This window comes from Neophocaena asiaeorientalis, unplaced genomic scaffold, assembly GCF_003031525.2.
Source record: "Neophocaena asiaeorientalis asiaeorientalis breed wild unplaced genomic scaffold, Neophocaena_asiaeorientalis_V1.1 scaffold84, whole genome shotgun sequence".
NCBI lineage: Eukaryota > Metazoa > Chordata > Mammalia > Artiodactyla > Phocoenidae > Neophocaena > Neophocaena asiaeorientalis.
In genome coordinates, this window is record NW_020173656.1 from 5,422,169 (window position 1) to 5,440,853 (window position 18,685).

Here is an 18,685-nt window from a genome sequence, read left to right on the forward strand (position 1 = left end):
AGGATCCCTTCCTTGAAGCTGCCGCATTCCACCCTCCCACACTTCTTCTCTGCTCCTTGGCTGGCTGTGGACACAGGTCCCATCCTGACCCAGCTCCCTGCCCTCACCCACGGCTGCAGCCAAGGCCCGGAAGCAGTTGTCCTCTCGGCCATTTGCAGAACCCAGGGCCAGGCCTCTCTGATGGTAAAACAGGAAGGTCCTATGGACGGTCAGCTGAGGGTTCTGCCCTACGTGCTGGAGTGCGGCCTGATCCAGCCTGACCTGACCTCCTTACTCTGTAAGACCCTGGAGTAAGTCCTCAACCCGTTGGAGGGCAGCGTGACCTGTTTCTTGCTGGGTGACTCCCATGCAGCACTGTGTCCCTGCTGGAGAGGCCCCGTGGGGTCCAAGCAGGCCCTGCACAGAACACGGTCCCTGGCTCCCGAGAAGCCACTGCCTGCAAGGGGCATGGAGGAAGCCCCCACCCTGCATCTTCCCTCTGTTTTGGTCATGTTTCAGAACATGTAAATCCTTACTGATTAAAGTACCCATGCAAATTGACACATATCCTCGCCTCTGAGCCTGAAAGAAAGAGGGATTCTAATAAAAGCAGGAAAGTTATCCAAAACCCTCCTTCTTCTTCAGCACTGTGAAATTCTACCAAATCTTCAGGAACTTCAGGGAAAACTCCTTGAAAGACAAGTTACAGTATACAGGGGTCAGGATCAGGGTCAAACTTTGAGTGTATGTGTGAGTGCGTGCATGGTGAGGGGAGGGTCCGGGCGGATTTCAGAACATTCTTTAGACACTCAGGAAGGTGGTATAGGCAGAAACCACGCTTCAGCTTCAAAACCGGGCCTTGTGCACAGTGGGTGCTCAGGAAGGCGAGGCTGCCTTTCCCCCCGCCCCAACCCCGGCAGGCCCTGCTGCAAGGTGCAGGGGTCCCTGTGACCTCATCTGTTTAGGATCCCCTTGTGGGGCTGCCCATCCTGTCACTTGCTCTGTCATTAGCTGATTTTTGATTCCGTCCAGCTGCTAGATCTAATGCACTGTGTTAGGCAATGCCTGACAGGTCCTAAAGGGATCTACCCAAAATTCTGGGTTCAACCCGACCAATTTAACAAAGAAAGGTTCACTTTATGAAATTCCTCTTCTTATGAAATTCAATTAGCCGTTTTAACCTGCTGCGGGAACGAATCATTCACTGCTTGGAGTGAGTAGGTTTTATCAGAGTTTTTCTCCCAAAGCTAAACGGAAGTAAGAGGAGAGGGGAAGAGGAGAGTCTCCCATGGAGGGTCTGGGCACCCAGGGAGTGGGCGCTTGTGGACACGTCAGGGAGGGAAGGAGGAAGCTAGAGACTTGCTGAGCCCCCACTAAATGGCAGATGCTGTCCTGGGACCTCAGCTGCCCAAGGAGTAGTTAGGGTGGTCCATCACGTCCTGCAGGCAGGAGATGGTGACTCAGAGCGGGCTGGCCGATTGCCCAGAGCACACAGGAGACAGAGATCAGTGGGGGACTTGAAAGGGAGTCCTCTGACCCCAGAGAAGAATCTCTTCCCCCTGCCGCACACTGGGGATGCCTAGAGGGATGGGGTGGGATGGCAAAATGATTGTGAAACACCGGAGGAATGCGGAAAAGGAGGTGGAAGACTACCAGCAATGCACTTTGGTTTTTTAGTCTTGGACCTAATGGGAATGTTGTTCTTCATTGAATATTGGAAACAGAATTATATCCGAAGATATAGAGACTTGGTACTTCTCTCTTAACTTTGTTTCTTCGATGAGCAAGGCTCTGTCGTAATGTGAACTGCCATTCTCCAGTTTATCGTTTAGTCAATTTAGATTCTCACACACCCCTCTTTCTCAGGACACTTGAACTGACCCAGGATGGGGAGGGAGGGGCAGTGAGGCTCCAGCCTAGAGCTTATCAGTAACTGGCCAAAAATGTCACCTTTTGGTGTCCACAGATAGTAGTATCTATTTCTGCTCCTGGTATGATGAGAGACAAAAAGGCGATGCCCAGAAATAATTTGGAAGGTGTTACCACATACAGAAGGGAGTAAAACTGTGTCTGTAAACGTGAAAATGGCAGTATCTGCTTTAGTGAAGTTTTAGTCTTTTATTTCGTTTTCTCCTGAACATATCTATAGCTTATTGTCTGTACCAGGAACTCTCATACACCCTGTGATGTTCGCTCCCCTACTGCCCTGAATCACATTGAACATTTTGGTTCTGTAAACATCCTTCTTCCCCAACAAGACTGCAGTCTCCTCGGAGGTAGAGCCCAGCTTTCTTTCTCTTTGTCTTATCTTCAATCCCTGGGATATCATAGGAGCTCAGAATATGTTTGTTGTTTTGTGTTTATTCAAAGTTAGAGCTATAATTCACAAAATACACACCTCACATGTCCTCTGGTAAATTCTCCCTTTAATTGAAATGCATTCATTTGAGAAAGTGATGCTGATAGGAACAAGATAACTGGAGAACTGATGGTTTTCTAAGTGGCATGGGCCCCTCAGCCTGTAAATTACAATATGGAGCATTGAGATACCAAACCCGTTGGGGGAGGTACTGAGGATTATCCATTCTCACACAGAGCACTCAATACAAACCCCAACTCATATTAATCAAAAATTCTAAATCACACCACTGTTTTTTTCTGGAAGTACTTTTATGCTCTGTTTTATTTGTCACCATTAATAATAACGATAATGATAATAATAATAAAACTACTATGTGATTAAGGTGCAGATAAGCAATTAGGAAACAATATATTTATGGGCTTTTAGCAAGCCTTGCACTAGGAACAGGAATAGAATAATTACAAGGAGGTTTGTATGAGAGCTGGTTTCAGAAGATTCTTCAACTGGGAGTTGAGGTTGGTCACAGGGTTCTATTTTGTCTGTGATTCTGTTAACCTGTTCCCCTGGTGGTGATCAGTTAGTCACTCATTCATCTGACAAATATGTATTCAGTGTATGCCAGGCAGAGTGCTAGATGCTGGGAATGCAGTGGTAACTAGAATAGCCCCCACTCTTGTGGTCTGGGGTGGCTACAGACAGGTGTGTGTCTATTACAGTTAAGGGTGGTATGGCTGGCAATGGCAGTTGTAGGTACTTTGCACTATGGGGGAGCTTTCCCTGTGGGTATTTTGTCTAAACTGAGACCTATGGAATGAGTTGGAGATATCCAGGGGAAAGTTGGCCCCTGGAGAAGAGAGAGTTCCCTGGAGAGCCCCAGTGACCAAAAAAAGGTGCTTGGTAACTCAGAGGACTGAATTTTGGACAGGGGTGGCAATCAGACCTGAGTTGGAGAGGTCAGTTTGGACCATATCCTGAGGGCAGTGGGGAGCCACTGAAGGGTTTATCGGAACAGTGATCAGGTGTGCGCTTCAGAATGTCCACGCTGGCTGCACTGTGGGGTGACGAGACAGGAAGCAGGACCACCAGATGCAGAAGTTCATGATGATGGTGGCCTGGATATTGGTAATAACAGTGGGGACAGGTGATAAAAATCACAATGATAAGTATTTAATTAGTTCTTACTATTCATCAGACCCTATAGTAAGTGCTTTACATGTTTATTTGATATAAGCTTTAAACAAAACTCATGAAGCAGAGTTTATTATCACCATTTTATAGGTGAAGGAACTGAAACACAAAGAAGTTAAATAATTGGCCCAAGCTTGTGCACACCTCTAATCTGAGTGGCAACTGTGAACCAGCCCCTGTCTGGACTTGAGCCCCGGTTTGATTTCCGAGCCCATGGTCCCTACTGCTATACTCAGTGACTTGGCAATGGGAGGTATGTTACTCAGGTAGGGAGGATGGGGTAAGCGGATGAATGTTGGTGTGACAAATACATCAGACAGTCCCTTGGGGCTCACTTAGTGCCAGAAGCAGTGGAGAGCCCTCATCCCCTGGACAAGGAGACACAAGAAGACAATATGGGGCTTCCCTGGTGGCACAGTGGTTGAGAGTCCGCCTGCCGATGCAGGGGACACGGGTTCGTGCCCCGGTCCGGAAAGATCCCACATGCCGCGGAGCGGCTAGGTCCGTGAGCCATGGCCGCTGAGCCTGTGCATCCGGAGCCTGTGCTCCGCAACGGGAGAGGCCACAACAGTGAGAGGCCCGTGTACCGCAAAAAACAAAAAGAAGAAGAAGACTATATGAACAAACATCGGTAGAAACAACAAAAAATAGAAACTGAGACTCACAGGGGCTCCAGTTATGTTAGAGTTTACAGAAACAGACACAAACTTTAAAATAATTATACCTTATCATGATCAAGGTGTTAAAAGACAAAATTGGAGTTTTCAGCAGAGAATGAGAAACTGTATTTTTTAAAAGAACCAAATGTACATAAATGCGTAATACCCAAAATTAAGAACTCAATAATGAGTTTAACAGATGTAAACAAAGGGAGGAATATGAACTGAAAGATTGGTCAGAAAAGATAACCAACATTAAGTAGAGAGAGACAAGAGAAAAAAAATACCCCCAAAAAAGTAATAAGGTAAGGACATTGAAGTTTCAGTGAAAATGTCTAAGATATGTATGATTGGAATTCCAAAGAAAGTTCAGAGAAAATGGGTCAGAAGCAGTATTTCAAGAGATAATGGCAGAGAACATTCCTAAACTTTCAAAAGACATCAAGTCACAGATTCAAGAAGCACTACAGACTCCAAGCAGGATAAATAAAAAGTTCACACTGAGGCATTCATAGTGAAACTGCTGAAAACTAATGACAAATACAAATCCAAAAAGCAGGGGGAAAAGATTACTTTCAAAGGTCCAATAATTAAACACATAATTTTGGAAGTCAGAAGACAATGGAAATATCCTTTAAGTGCTGAAAGAAACTGTCAGCTTAGAATTTTATACCCAGTGACAATGCCCTTCAAGAACAAAAATGAGATTTTTTTAATGTGCAGACAAACCAAAGCTGAGATAATTCAACACCAGAAAACCCACACTAAAGGAAATACTGAAGTATATTCTTCAGGCAGAAGGAAATTAATTCAAGATGAAAGGTTGGCGTTTCAGGAAGGAATGAAAAGCAATAAAAAATGTATGTCTAAATGGATATTAGCTTATAAAACAATAAAAATGCTCTCATATGGAGCTTAACACACAGAGAGAAATAAGTAGATGCAAAAATGGCATAGGGAAGGGAGAGGGGATGGTAAAAAGAGTTAAATGATTTTAAGGCCCTTGAATTGACAAGGAAAAGAGTATAAATATCAATTAACTTTAGACGTCAATAAGTGAAGGATACAGGTAGTAACGTCTATGGATATTACAATGAAACAATGCAAAATATTTAATCTGAAAGAAAGCAAAGGAAAAAAAGAAGGGAATGTAGAACAAGTGAGACCAATAGAAAGCATTTCATAAAGTGATAAATTTATACCTAAATACATCAGTAAATTCATCAAATATATATGTTTCAACTAAAAGAGAAAGATGTTCAAACTGATTTTTGAAAATTGACTCTATGCTGTTTATAAAAAACACATTCAAGGGTAAAAGATATAGAAAGATTAAAAGTAAAAAGACGGGAAGAAAAGATTCCATGTGAAAAGCAAGTGTAGCTACATCAATATCAAACTAAGTAGACTTTTAGACAAAAAGCAGTACATTCAGAGTTAAGAATAGAGTTAAAGGACATCTCAAAATTATATTTTTTTAAAAAAACAAACCTCTGTTCACCAGGAAGATACAATAATTGCATGCACATAAGAATATAGCCTCAAAATGTATGAGGCAAAAATTGATAGAGCTACAAGGAAAAAAGTAGAAGAATCCACAACCACAGTGGGAGATTTTTTAATACATTCTCTAAACAAAACAAAAGTGAGGGTATAGAAAATTTGAGGATGCAATTAGTAAGCATGTCTTAATGGACAGGTATAGAATAGCATGCACAAAAACTAGGGAATACACACTCTTTTGAACCGCAAACAACATGTGTAAGCACCGTGGAGAAGAATAAGTATGCAGTGTTGTGCATATGGCATTTTAAATAAGGGGGTCAGGAAAGACCTCACTGAAGTGGCGTTTGAACAGAGACCAGAAGGACATAAGAGCGTGACTCAGACGCCGGAGGGAAGAAGCAGCTGTCTGGTCGGGAAGCAGCCCGGCCCCGCAGGGCAGGAGCAGAGGGAGCTGGGAGCGGGGAGAAGACGTGGGCTGTACTGTCCCCACGGGGGAGCGCGGGGCCGGCCGTGGATTGACGGGAATCAGGGGCTGTTGCTCCTTACAGAGCCAGACCAGCTGGCTCCATCAACACCATGGAGCCAATGTCTTCCAAAATTCTGTTCAAGGCCTCAAGTTACTTCTTCCTGTCCGTGTCTGCTTAGCCCCTCCAGTCTCCCTTCGCCTCTGAGTCTTGACCCCCTTTCACAGCTCAGCCTTCCTCTGTGTCTTGTCTGCCATCTTTTCAGGGAAGGCACTAAACCCAGTGTCTATGGAACATGCACTGGGGATCTGCAATGCGCCGGGCCTTCTCAGGAACTTTATCTCAGGGGTCCCCAACCCCCAGGCCACGGAGGCCTGTTAGGAACTGGGCCACACAGCAGGAGGTGAGCAGTGGGCAAGCGACAGAAGCTTCACTGGCCGCTCCCCATCGCTCCCCGTCACTCGCATTACCGCCTGAAACATCCCCCCCACCCCTCACCGTCCGTGGAAAAATAGTCTTCCACAAAACCAGTCCCTGGTGCCAAAAAGTTTGGGACCGCTGCTTTATCTCATCCTAGCAAGCCTTGGCGAGAGGGCCGGGGGGTGGGGGGCGGGGGTAGGTGTTATTATACCATTTGACAGATGGGAAAACTCTTATGAGATTTTGCTCCTTTGTAAACTCAATCTTTTCACAGATGCTCACTTGACCCTCTGATTGAATTGGAACCAGGCTCTGCTGGTGACCCAGCTTCCAGGGCAGCCACCTCCAGGGGTCCCCGCTCTTCCTCCCACCCTGTCCGTAACTCTGGGCCCAGAGGACAAGCGAGGACCCTCAGCACTTCCCTCAGGCACTTCCCATTGCCGCCGGTGGCAGTCCTGTAGCCCTTTCCAGGGCAGACTCAAGAACCCCACCATCCTCCTCTGCAAATCTTCCCATCATCCTGGTCATGCCAAGGGGACCAGTGTCCAGCCCCAGCCTCCAGTCCAGGGAAGGCAGAGGAGAAGCTCTCTCTTCCTTCCCCATCCAGCCTCCCAGGCCCAGTTCAGATTTCCCCTCCCCACTGGGCCTCCTCTGCAGGCTCCAGCCCTCAGGAACGTGTGGTCCACCCTGTTCAGTTTCTCACGTGTCACTCAAGGTCTCCTACTGACCTCTGCTCTTGCTGCATGTGAGTCTCATCTTTCTAATCAGGCTGAGGCTCTCTGGTGGCCTTTGTTCCCATCTCCCAAGGCAAGTCTTTGCCCCAAGGAAGAAGAGAAGAGCACTGCTCAGGGGTCTGAGGTTGGATGAGGTTCTAGCCCCTGAGCACTGGCAAGGCTTCTAGAGTTCACAGTGTGATCACTGACACTCCCCAGTCTGTGAACCACAAGAACCTTCCATCCCTGTCACTCAAGTCAGAAACCACAGAGTCCTGGTCAAGCCCCGCAGCCCAGGAAATCTGTTTGGTTCTACGTTCAGTAGTGATCCCAAATCCAACTACATCCCACTCCTTCCCTGCACCACCTCGTCCACCTTCTTTCTAGCTGGGCTACCGGTGCTGCCTCCTAAGTGGTCCTCCTGATTCCACTCTTACCACCCACAGTCAGTTCTGCACGTAACAGCCAGGGAGATTCTTTTCTTAAATTCTTTTCCATTATGGTTTATTACAGGATATTGAATATAGTGCCCTGTGCCATACAATAGGACCTTGTTGTTTATCCATTCTATATATCATGGTTTGCATCTACTAATCCCAAACTCCCAATCCATCCCTCCTCCACCCTGTCCCCCTTGGCAACCGCAAGTCTGTTCTCTGTGTCTGTGAGTCTGTTTCTGTTTTGTAGATAAGTTCATTTGTGTCATATTCTGGATTCCACATATAAGTGATATCATATGGTATTCGTCGTTCCTCTTTCTGACTTACTTCACTTAGTATGGTAATCTTTAGGTCCATCCATGTAAATGGTATTATTTCATTCTTTTTTTTTTTTTTTGAAGTATAATTGCTTTACAACGTTGTGTTAGTTTCTGCTGTACAACAAAGTGAATCAGCTATATGTATACATATATCTCCTCCTTCTTTATCTATCAACAGTGTAGGAGGGCTCAGGGAGATTCTTTTAAAACGTAAATCTGATCATGTCATTACCCTGCTCAAAAGCTTCCAATGGTTCCCTACCTCACTCGGAAGAAACACCCAGACTCCTCCCCTCGATTATAAGCTTTGACCCCTGCCTGCTCCTCCGCTCTCATCTCCCACCCCTCAGTCTCACTCATTGTGCCTCAGCCTCCCTGGGTTCTTTCCTGACCTTCTCACACGCTGAGGTGCACCCACTTGAACACTGCCCCGAGTCCAGGTGTCTGCAGATGAAGGCCCAGTGCTCAGCCCAAAAGGCCTTTCATCAGGAAGGCCTCCCGCGACCAGTCTATCTGAAGTCACACCTGTGCTGGCAGGCTCTGGACAAGAAACAGATGGCACACTCCAAGAGGGCAGTTGGAGTCTGCTTAATGACGGGCTACTTACAGAGCTATGCTTCAGGTTAGGGACGGTGAAGCATTCCCGGTGTGAGCACAGCAGGAAGCTGGTACCGTCCTTAGGCCTGAAGAGGCTAGGAAGGAGAGTGTGGTATCAGGACACAGAGGGGAGCATAGCTGCAGGAGGGGGCCATGCCCAGAGCCGCAGCCTTTAGTAGAAGAATGCAGCCACCACCAACCTCAGCCCAGAGGAGCGAGCCAGAGTAAATACCCTGACCTCCCCTGCCCTCCCATCTCCTGCGGATACTTCCAGCGGCCAAACCCACCTGGGAGCCAGAGGGCAAGGCAGCCCAGGGATGCACTCCTCAGAGGCCCTCCTCCCCAACACACAGCAAGGCAGAGAAGTGGGGGTGGACCTGGATGGAGCAGAACTGAGCTCACGCAACACAGCATTCTTTACTCTGAAGCTCTACCCTGCTTCATTTTTCTTAAGAACACTCACCACTCCCTGGTGAACTATTGTGTATTTAATCGTCTTGCTTTATTTTTGTCTCTAGAACCATGAGGGTGGGAATGGGGTCCTTGTCAAGTTTTGTTTGTTTTCCATTTACGTCTCCCAGGTACCTAGAACAATGCTGGCCTGTGGCAGGAGTTGAATAAATATTTGGCGAATGAATGACTGAATGAGGCTGGTATTATCATCCCATTTTATAGTTGGAAAGACCAAGCCTCCGAAAACATAATCAGTCGAGGTCCCTGGGGGAAGCTGCCTGGGTCTTCTGACCCCCAGGGCATGGTCCCTTCACCACAACCCAGAGCAGAGTTACAACTGCTGAGAGGGTTCTCCGGTGCTTTGGAAACCACTGCGGGTCCAGGTGGCCACCAGAGCGTCAGTCCTGGCTCTTCCCACATCCTTGGGCTTTGCACAAAAGTTGAGCATGGTTTGAAATCCCTTTATGCCTTAATAAAATTAGCAGAAAAGTCCAAGTATTTTTCGTGATGCTTCATGCTTGCAGCTGGTATGTTTTCAGCATCCTGATACCTACCCCTTTCCCCACCCCTGCCTTTGATTTCAGAGCCACTGGGAGCTTTCAGGGAAGGTCACACTCGTGCCCCAAGGCCGGGAGCCCACGTGCCCAGGGGCCTCTGTCTACTGCGTTCTGCTCTGAGGGCTACCTTGCTGGAAGGGGCGTCGTTCCAGGGAGGAGGTCCCAGGCTCTGTGGGACCAAGCTTCATCTATCGGCGGGCGGGTGTGGGCTGAGTGCCCGGGCAGCCTGAGTTCATCTGTACAACTGCAGCAGGCGTGGCGGGAAGGAATGTTGCTGAGGCTGCACCTTGCGTGGCCTCCACCCCGGCTCCGGCTCCTCCTGGGAGAAAACCCATTATTCCTGTCTTGGTGGCTTCACACCCACGGGCACCGGCACGCTCTCATTTACAGACGGATGATTACATGCTTTTGGGGTCACTGCATGGACGCAGCTGGCACTGAGGGTTTTGTGTTTAAATGAAGTGGCCAAGTCAGTCTGGTTCAGCTGCACTGGCCTTTAGCAGAGTGACATCACCATCCCCCTCGTTCAGCACAAGGTCATTTCTGTCCCCTGTCAGCAAACATTCCCGCCCTTGCTCCGGGTACCGCAGGACCCGCCTCTGCTCTATTTGGGAACCGCTTCACTGTGGCCTCTGGTCTGCCAGGACTGGTGACCTTGATTCTTCCTCATGAGGGATCCCAAGGTCAGTCCCCTCAGGGCTCATAAGAATGACCTCGATGGGCTTGTGGGTCCCAGTAGGGAGAGTGGACCTCTGTGCTCCTGTCCACACCTCCCCACTGGTAGCACATCCGGGGGTTACACCTCCCACCCTGCCGTCCCACCAGGCTCCCCAACTGACCCTCCTCCCCAGGCAGCCCTGTGGAGCCTTTCTTTTCTGACCCAGCTTGTCTTCCTCTACTGAGCCCTGCAGAAAACTCACACCCAGCCTGGCTTCATCATCTTCTTTAATTCTGTGTCAGGAAGGCTATAGGGTTTGGTGGAGCCTCGCCACTCTCATCTTACCTAAACTAGTCTTTCTTAAATTGGGAGAAAGAAGGAAAGATGATAGGAGAAACAAGACGTGGCAATGAACGCCAGAGTGAGAGATTTGCCAAGTATCTGAACTTTGTCCTCCCCACACTCCCTGTTCCGCTAAATAAAGAAAATAGAGGTGCCTCCGGGCCTTTTTTAAATCAAGATTTTATTAAAGGGCTTCCCTGGTGGCGCAGTGGTTGAGAGTCCGCCTGCCGATGCAGGGGACACGGGTTCGTGCCCCGGTACGGGAAGATCCCACGTGCCGCGGAGTGGCTGGGCCCGTGAGCCATGGCCGCTGAGCCAAGACGTAGTTTCAATCACCAAGCAAACAATTCACAAAGACATTTTCTGGAATAATGAGAATAATAAAAGCTATCATTTTGGAGGGGCTGAATCCATGCCAGGCCCCGGGCTGTGGGTTTGGCCATCTATCATTCTCACCCACCCCATGAATTGAAAGGTTGATACCATCCCCTTTTTACAGATCAGGAAACAGGTTTGGAGAAGCCTGGCGACCTGTCCAGGACACAGCGCGCGTGAGAGCTGGGTCTGGGGTTGGCACCAAGTATGGGCGGCTCTGGCCCTGTCTTCACTGTCCCTCACGGTGGAGCCCCACTCAGACCAAGGCAGGTGGCCAGAGGCCACACCAGAGCTTCCGTGGCCGGAAGCTGTTGCGACTCCCAAAGCTAAGAGAGCACCGCAGGGGGATCCCTACCTTTGGTTTCTGCTTCGCATTTCAGAGCTTCCTCTCTGGGTTAGGGCTGTGACCATACCACAGTATGTTTGCCCAGCCCAGTTTGAATCCTAAGCTGGTGAAACAGAAATATCCTTGTGAAAATAGGAGCACACTTTTATTTACCAAAGGTAAACGAAACCTTTCACTGGTCTGAAGGGTTTCCGTGTTTCTGCCTCCCGTCTCCTCCCCTCCGCTCGCTTTGATTGCCCATAACATTAACCTTCAGAAAGAAACGAAAGTAAACAAGCTGGCAAATCCAAGTATCTGATTTCCCGGCTGCATCCCTCTCAGGCACGGCGGTGGCACCTGCCACAGGCCCTCTCGGGAGTTACCCGGCAGGGAGGCCTCCGTGGGCCTCACGTCCACCCCACGCCTGCCCCTCGTGCTCTCGGGGTAAGGGAGTTCCTTGCTGGAATTTGGTCATCGTGAAGCTCGCATATGTATCAATTCATTTAGCTTTCCCCCGGTCCAGTTGGCCTTGGCAAGGCTCGGCCGCAGCTCCAGGCTCGTGGCTCTGTAATGGAAAAAAAAGGAGGGAAAATGCATTCCATGCAGGACTTGTTTTTGCGTTGGGTCAGTAGTCTTGTTTTCAGGCATGTTGTCTTAATAGGGGAAGGCTGTTTCTCGGAAAATATCACCTTCAAGTCCTGTGACTCTTTTTCAGGTTACATAAAAGGGCATTAGGCAAACACTTGGATATTCAGCAGCTTCCTTTCTTGGGAGCTCAAATGGTGGGGGAACGGGCTACAATGCGCCTCTAGCAGCAGCCATGCAGAAGAAGAATAGGCAGCAGTTACCTTCCTCATCAGCCTTCAGTCTGGAGAATATCTGCAGTACTAAAGGTTACAGCTTTTTCTGTGACGTATTGCTTCTTCAGAGAGTATTAAAGATGTTTTGAATCTATTTTTTAGGAATCTTGAAACCACCAGTGGAACATTTTTGATGTCGTGGGTAATGCATAAAGCAGCGGCTTGGGAAGGCTGGGCAGGGAGATGTACCAAGGGTGTTGGAAGCACAAAAGACACTGCCCATTGTAGTTTGAACAGTTTGGAAGCAAGCAAGGTGGGGCATATGCTGAGATGTGGGAGTAGATGTGGCTGGGAAGTGGCATTATTCCTTTTATTTGCAGGGGGATGGAGAAGAGGCAGACAGACCCTGCCTCTCCTGGGAATGGGCAGTATTTATTGGGAAGGGAGAGCCGGAGGAAAAGTTCCGTAATCATGGAAGGAATTCTCAAGCCCTGCTCCGCATTCTTATTGTTTTGGCTTTTTTTGCTGCCTGGACTTTCCCAACCCAGAGAACAGATTCATATAAAAATTGCAACAAGAAGTGATATCACTGTGGAAGTTGTAGTAGAGGGTAAATTTTATGTGTCAGCTTGACTTGGCCAGGGAGGGATTGGGGGGCAAGATATTTAGCCAAATGTTATTCTAGCTGTGTCTGTGAGGCTATTTCTGGGTAAGATTAACATTTGAATCAGTGGGGTGAGTAAAGCAGATGACCCTTCCTAATGTGAGTGGGCCTCATCTAATCAGTTGAATGTCTGAATAGAACAGAAAGGCTGACCTTCCCACAAATAAGAGGGAACTCCTCCTGACTGACCACTTGAGCTGGGACATAGGTTTTCTTCCCGCCTCCAGACTCAAACTGAAACATCAGCTCTTCTTAGGCCTCGAGCCTGCCAGCTTTTGGACCAGAACTTATAGCATTGGTTCCCCTGGGTCTCCAGCTTGCCAACTGCAGATCTCGGGACTTCTAGGCCTCCAAAACCCCATGAGCCAATTCCCTATTAATTAATCAATCTCCTATTGGCTCTGTTTCTCTGGACAACGTTGATTGACTAATACACATGGCATTAATAAAGCAGGGACTGAAATATTACAATCTTTCCTGAATTCATAACCTGACCATATCAGTTGTGTCCACTATGAGAAAAGGGTCATTGAATCCCCAAAGTGTTCAGCATGTGGCCAGTGGCCCCAAAAAGCTCTCTGGCCACACCTCTCTCCTGAGACTATCAGAGGCCATGAATGGAAATGAGGAGAAAGCAACACGAGGGGGAGGGAAATGGCCTCACCTGCCTGTCTCACCTGGCACCTCCCGGCTCCTCCCACCCAGAATGCCCCTTGGAAGAGCAAAGGACTCAAGCAGATTTGGCCTGATACCCAAGCCCAGCTCCACGTCCCCCACTCCCAGCCGGCCTGGCCTCCCAGGGGTGGGTATGGTCCTGCTAAACTCTGGGAAATAAAAGCTAACATTATCCACATGCTGTTGACACTCTTTTTTTTTTTTTTTAATTTATTTAATTTTGGCTGTGTTGGGTCTTCGTTTCTGTGCGAGGGCTTCCTCCAGTTGTGGAGAGCGGGGGCCACTCTTCATCGCTGTGCGCGGGCCTCTCACTGTCACGGCCTCTCCCGTTGCGGAGCACGGGCTCCAGACGCGCAGGCTCAGTAGTTGTGGTTCACGGGCTTAGTTGCTCCGCGGCATGTGGGATCCTCCCGGTCCGGGGCACGAACCCGCGTCCCCTGTATCGGCAGGCGGACTCTCAACCACTGCGCCACCAGGGAAGCCCTGTTGACACTCTTTTACTGTGATTGAGACCCAGGTCCATGGAAGAGTCCCTCCCACCTCCTCAGAACTGCTTTGGTAGGAAAACAGAAAACCCTCTAGCACCCTCAGGCAGCTGTCCTCTCTCTAATTGCATCTCCCCAGGTGGCCCTCGGCCACAGAGAGGTCCTGACTCTTTTCTACCTGCACAGCCTCTGTTTTTGCCCGGGTGACAGGGCCCTGGGGCTGGTGGGAGGGGCAGGGAGAGGCCACAGGGCTCAGACCCTTGACTGGAAACTGAGAGGAACTAAGAGTCCTGCCTGAGAGACTGGGTATCACTGGCACCCACACCCAATGGTCAGTTATGGTCTGGGTGTTCGTTTATGGGGTCCATATGGAGTGGGGGCCCCAGTTGGTCCAGATTCTACTGCCCACCCAGGCACTATTACCAAGAATGAAAATACTGCTGGGCTTTATAGCTCAACAGTTAAGCACACAGGTTTTCTAATCAGACCCAGCTTCACGTCTCAACTCTACTTTGTTAGCTGTGTAACTTTGAGCAAGTTAAGTAACCTCTCTGAGGCTCACCTGTGAACCTGGTTATGAGGAGTAGATTAGATTTTGAAGTAAAGAATTTGGTTCTGTACTTAATAAAGTTAGTGCTCAATGAAATTTTGTTATCATTTTCCTATTTAGATTATCAGCGTTTCTCACTAGTTACATTAAGACCCACAAGATTTGGAGTCTCAGCAAATAACATCATCCCGTCCATGAAAATGGTGCAAAAAGTAAGTCTGAGTGATCCACTGAAACGTGCTAACTGGGAAAAATCCAAGAGCAGCCCTATGAAGTAACTATTTCATTTGTACCCTCATTCATTCATTCAACAAACATTTATTATGCCAGCTATGTCCCAGCCCAGGCCCTCAAGGAACTCACAGCCTGGAGGAGGAAGCAGGCAATACTCTGATGAATCCCAAGGTCAACTGTCCTGAGCCCCATCACAGCTCATTGGAGGAAGAGACAGTCTGGCACACAGAGTGGTCAGGGAAGGCTTCCTGGAGGAGGTAACGCCTGTGCTGAAGTTTAAGTTCCACTTGGGTGAGCAAAGAGGTGGTGGCAGAGAACTCCAGGGAGGACTGTAAATGCAAAGCCAGAGAGACAAGAAAGAGAAAGACTGGGGACCACGAGAGAGGATGCAAGAGTGTGTGAGGAGCGTGGTGAGGCATGAGGTGGGAGACCAGACTGGGGCCTGGTCCTGGAAGGACTCGTCAGCTGTATGGCTGGCTCAAACTCTGACCTGAGGACAGTGGAAGGGCCCTGAGGATTTTGAAGCAGGGGTGGCATGGCCAGGTTTGCATTTTTTGAAAGCTTAGGGGGGCCTGCGGGGCTGCCTGCCTTGGAAAGTCACAGCCTGGGATGCAGCAGTGATTCTTCCCTATAAGAACATCACAGGGGCCCCTCCCACCAGGAGGACACTTCAGGCCAGGGCATGGCCAGGCCTTCACTGGAGCTGCAGTGAATGCCCTGTACAAATGGCAGATCTCCCTTGCACAGTGCCCACTAGTCCTTGTGGTGCCTTTGTGTAATTTCGATAAAGGTGCTTTACTAGTCAGAGTTCTCTAGAGAAACCAATAGGCTGTGTATATATATAGTGAATATTTATGTTAAGGAACTGGCTCATGAGATTATAGAGGCTGAAAGTCCAAAATCTGCAGGGAGGGCCATCAGGCTGGAGACCCAGGGAGAAGTCGATGTTGCAGTTCAAGTCCAAAGGCTGTCTGCTGGCAGAATTCCCTTTTGTTCAGGGAGGGCAGTCTTTTGTTCCTTCAGCTGATTGGAAGAGGCCCATCTACTTTAGAGAGGGACAATCTGCTTACTCAAAGTCTGCTGATTTAAATGATTTCTTTTTTTGGAGGGGGTGTTAGTTTAGTTTTCTGCTTTATGAATAAAAGTTTAAATGGTACAGACTGTTGGTCATTTCATTCTTATTCTTTTAGTCATCTATTCAAGCACAAACTTGGAATTTCATAGCCATAAGGTCAGGACATAGACTTAACAAATGAAACCCTGGGCCAACTGTGTTAAGAATTTACTTGCTACCTCATGAACTATACCATGTTAATTACTTCCTTGACACGCTATGAAAAAATGATAAATGTTAATCTCATCTAAAAACACCCTCACAGGAACAGCCAGAATAATGTATGACCACATATCTGGGCACCATGGCCCAACCAAGCTGACACATAAAATCAACCATCCCAGACACCCTTCCAGGCGGACGCGACCCTTTGCCCTAGGCACATGGCTTAGTGGGCAGAGAAGGGCACTGCACAGCCACATACATGCAGTAGCTCGGCCACACCCCATGTGCTCGCAGGTCTCTGCTCCGACCTCTTGCCTGCTATCCCACTGGCCCTGGACCAGACCTGAGGCTGTTCAGACACACCTGCAGCAGCTGCAGCTCCTTGGCCTCTCTATTGCAGGAGGCCAGTTCCAACCAGAACCCCTGGTCCTTGGCCCCCTAGACTCAGTGACTGCCCCTCTGCTCACGCCCGGCTAGAAGGGAAAGGAAAATGTGAATGGCATGCTTTAAAATAATGGGTCTGTGATTGTCCTCACCACAGGTGAGGCTCTGAGTCTAATATGTCACACCTAGGGGCATCTCCAGGGCTGAGCTGAGTGTAAGTGCCCTCCTGCAGTGTAAGTGCCCAGCCCCGGCCTGGGCCAGTGGGATATTTGAGGGTAGTGGGTGCACTAAGGGGGGTCTGGGGCCTCGACGTGACTGGGGCATGGGAGAAATGGATCTGGGAAATGGGTCCACTCCTGCAGGCCTTGGCTGTGGCTCCTCTTGAAATCCAAGCATCCCAGGGACAGGAGCCCTAACACTGATTTTAGAAAACTTGGTCCCTGGGGCCCAGGAGTGGGCCATGGTCTGCGTTGACGGAAGAGATTACGATCTACAAATATGAACTGACTGCCGGGACACAGAATGCAGAGGGGAAGCTGCCTCCCCTTTGGCGAAAAATCAATGCCTGGTGTCAGGACTCCCTATTGACAGCTTGATTAGGAAGGACTCGAAACTCACTCTGCCCTGGAATCATACCAGGAAGAGACAGATGGAGGCATTTCTGGGGCCTTGGTGAAGCCAGCAACTGCATTAAATGCAGACCATCCCCACCCCACCCTCTCAAACATCATGGAGAAGCTTCCTTATTAAGCCTTCATTCACACCTCACATCTTTACTGAGGACCTACTATGTGCTGGACCCTATCCTGGCGATAAGGCAGAGTCTTGACTTCCAAGAATTCATGGTCTATTGGGGAACAGATGAGCAAATAGGAATTACAATCCAGGAGCACATGGGGACTCCATCCCCGTGAGGGGGAGGGTTAGAGAGCGTGTTAGAAGACCCCAGGTGATGCATATGGCCTGGCTGGGGAAGGAGGCTGTTCAGGGGAGGCTTCTCCAAGGAGAGGATGCCCAAGCTGAGTCTTCGAGGGTGAGATGGAGTGAGCCTCGATGAAGGGGAGCCCGCTGGACACACAGAGGGGAGGGTTTGAGCCAAGGCATGAAGACAGGAAGCAGCAAAGTGCCAGGGTAGGAGTGGTGAGAGATGGCACCCAGGACACCAGGGGGGCTTTGGGAACTACATCAGGGAGTTTGGACATGACCCCTTAGACTTCAAGACTCCGGGGTTTTAGAGGGAGGGGTGATGTGGTCATATTTACATTTTAGAAAAATACCCGCAACACAAGGATCAGGGTAGGGCAGACCCCACAGTGACAGGAAGGCCAGGTGGAAGGCGGAAGCGGGGGTCAGGGGGACAGGGCTGCTACAGAAATATTGAGGCGAGCTTTGGCAAAGCTGCTGGCGGGTGGAGAGTGCAGGGACAGGGACAGGGCTGTGAAAGCTGAGTCCCTGTTCCCGCCTTGACCACAGTGCGTGGGGGAACCAGCTCTGGGACCGAGCCCACAGCAGAGACAGCAGGTCTGGGCTGGGGAGGCAGAGATGGGAATCCAAGGGGACGTGCTGCGTTGGAGGTACAGGTGGAACACCCAGTGGAGGTGTGCAGGAGGCATTTGAATATGTGGGGTCTGGAACTTAAAGGTGGCAAAGATTTGGCAACCAGGTGATAATGAGAAGAACGTTAAAGAACCCCAAGAAACACCAGCAGTTAAAGAGAGAAGGCCAAGCCCCCCGAGATGGACCTAGAGGCCGATATATGCCATGCATGAGAACCACCCCACGGGCAAGCCTTGCCCTGATCGTGGCACCCGCATTCGAGGGGCTACTGGGATGCTGTCTTATGTGGTGCTCAGCCTGTCCACTATGGGGACAGCCTTGGAGGAGGGACCAGAGCGCTCCAAGTCCCAGTCCCCTGGCGGGGAAGAGCGAGCGGTTGCCTGTGAAGGAAGCTGGTCCTGCCAACCAGCCGGGTCGGTGGTCTCAGGCCTCTCCCAACAAGAGCAGCAGCAGCTGAGGCACTGGCTCTGCAACCCAGAGCCCCAGGCGCCCCCTCAGCCCACCTGAGTGAGGTGGCCCAGGGGAGAGAATGGAGAATGGAAGAGGCCTCCAGGCTCAGATGCTGCCCTTTTCCAACTGCCCATTTCCCCAGGGAGACCCAGAGCGGAGAAGGGTCTAGGCCAGGTTACCCAGACCCCAGGCCACCCCGACTCCCAGGCTGCTGCCCTCCTGGGGAAGCTTGGGAAAGGCCGTGCATGT

The 18,685-nt window shown here is 49.5% G+C and overlaps 1 protein-coding gene across 1 annotated transcript in view; it reads left to right on the forward strand.

Annotated features, from left to right (window-relative positions):
- The window catches only part of KLHL29 (kelch like family member 29), a 314,685-nt gene that overhangs the window by 211,705 nt on the left and 84,295 nt on the right, over window positions 1–18,685 (forward strand). The gene's annotated exons all lie outside the window — the stretch shown is intronic.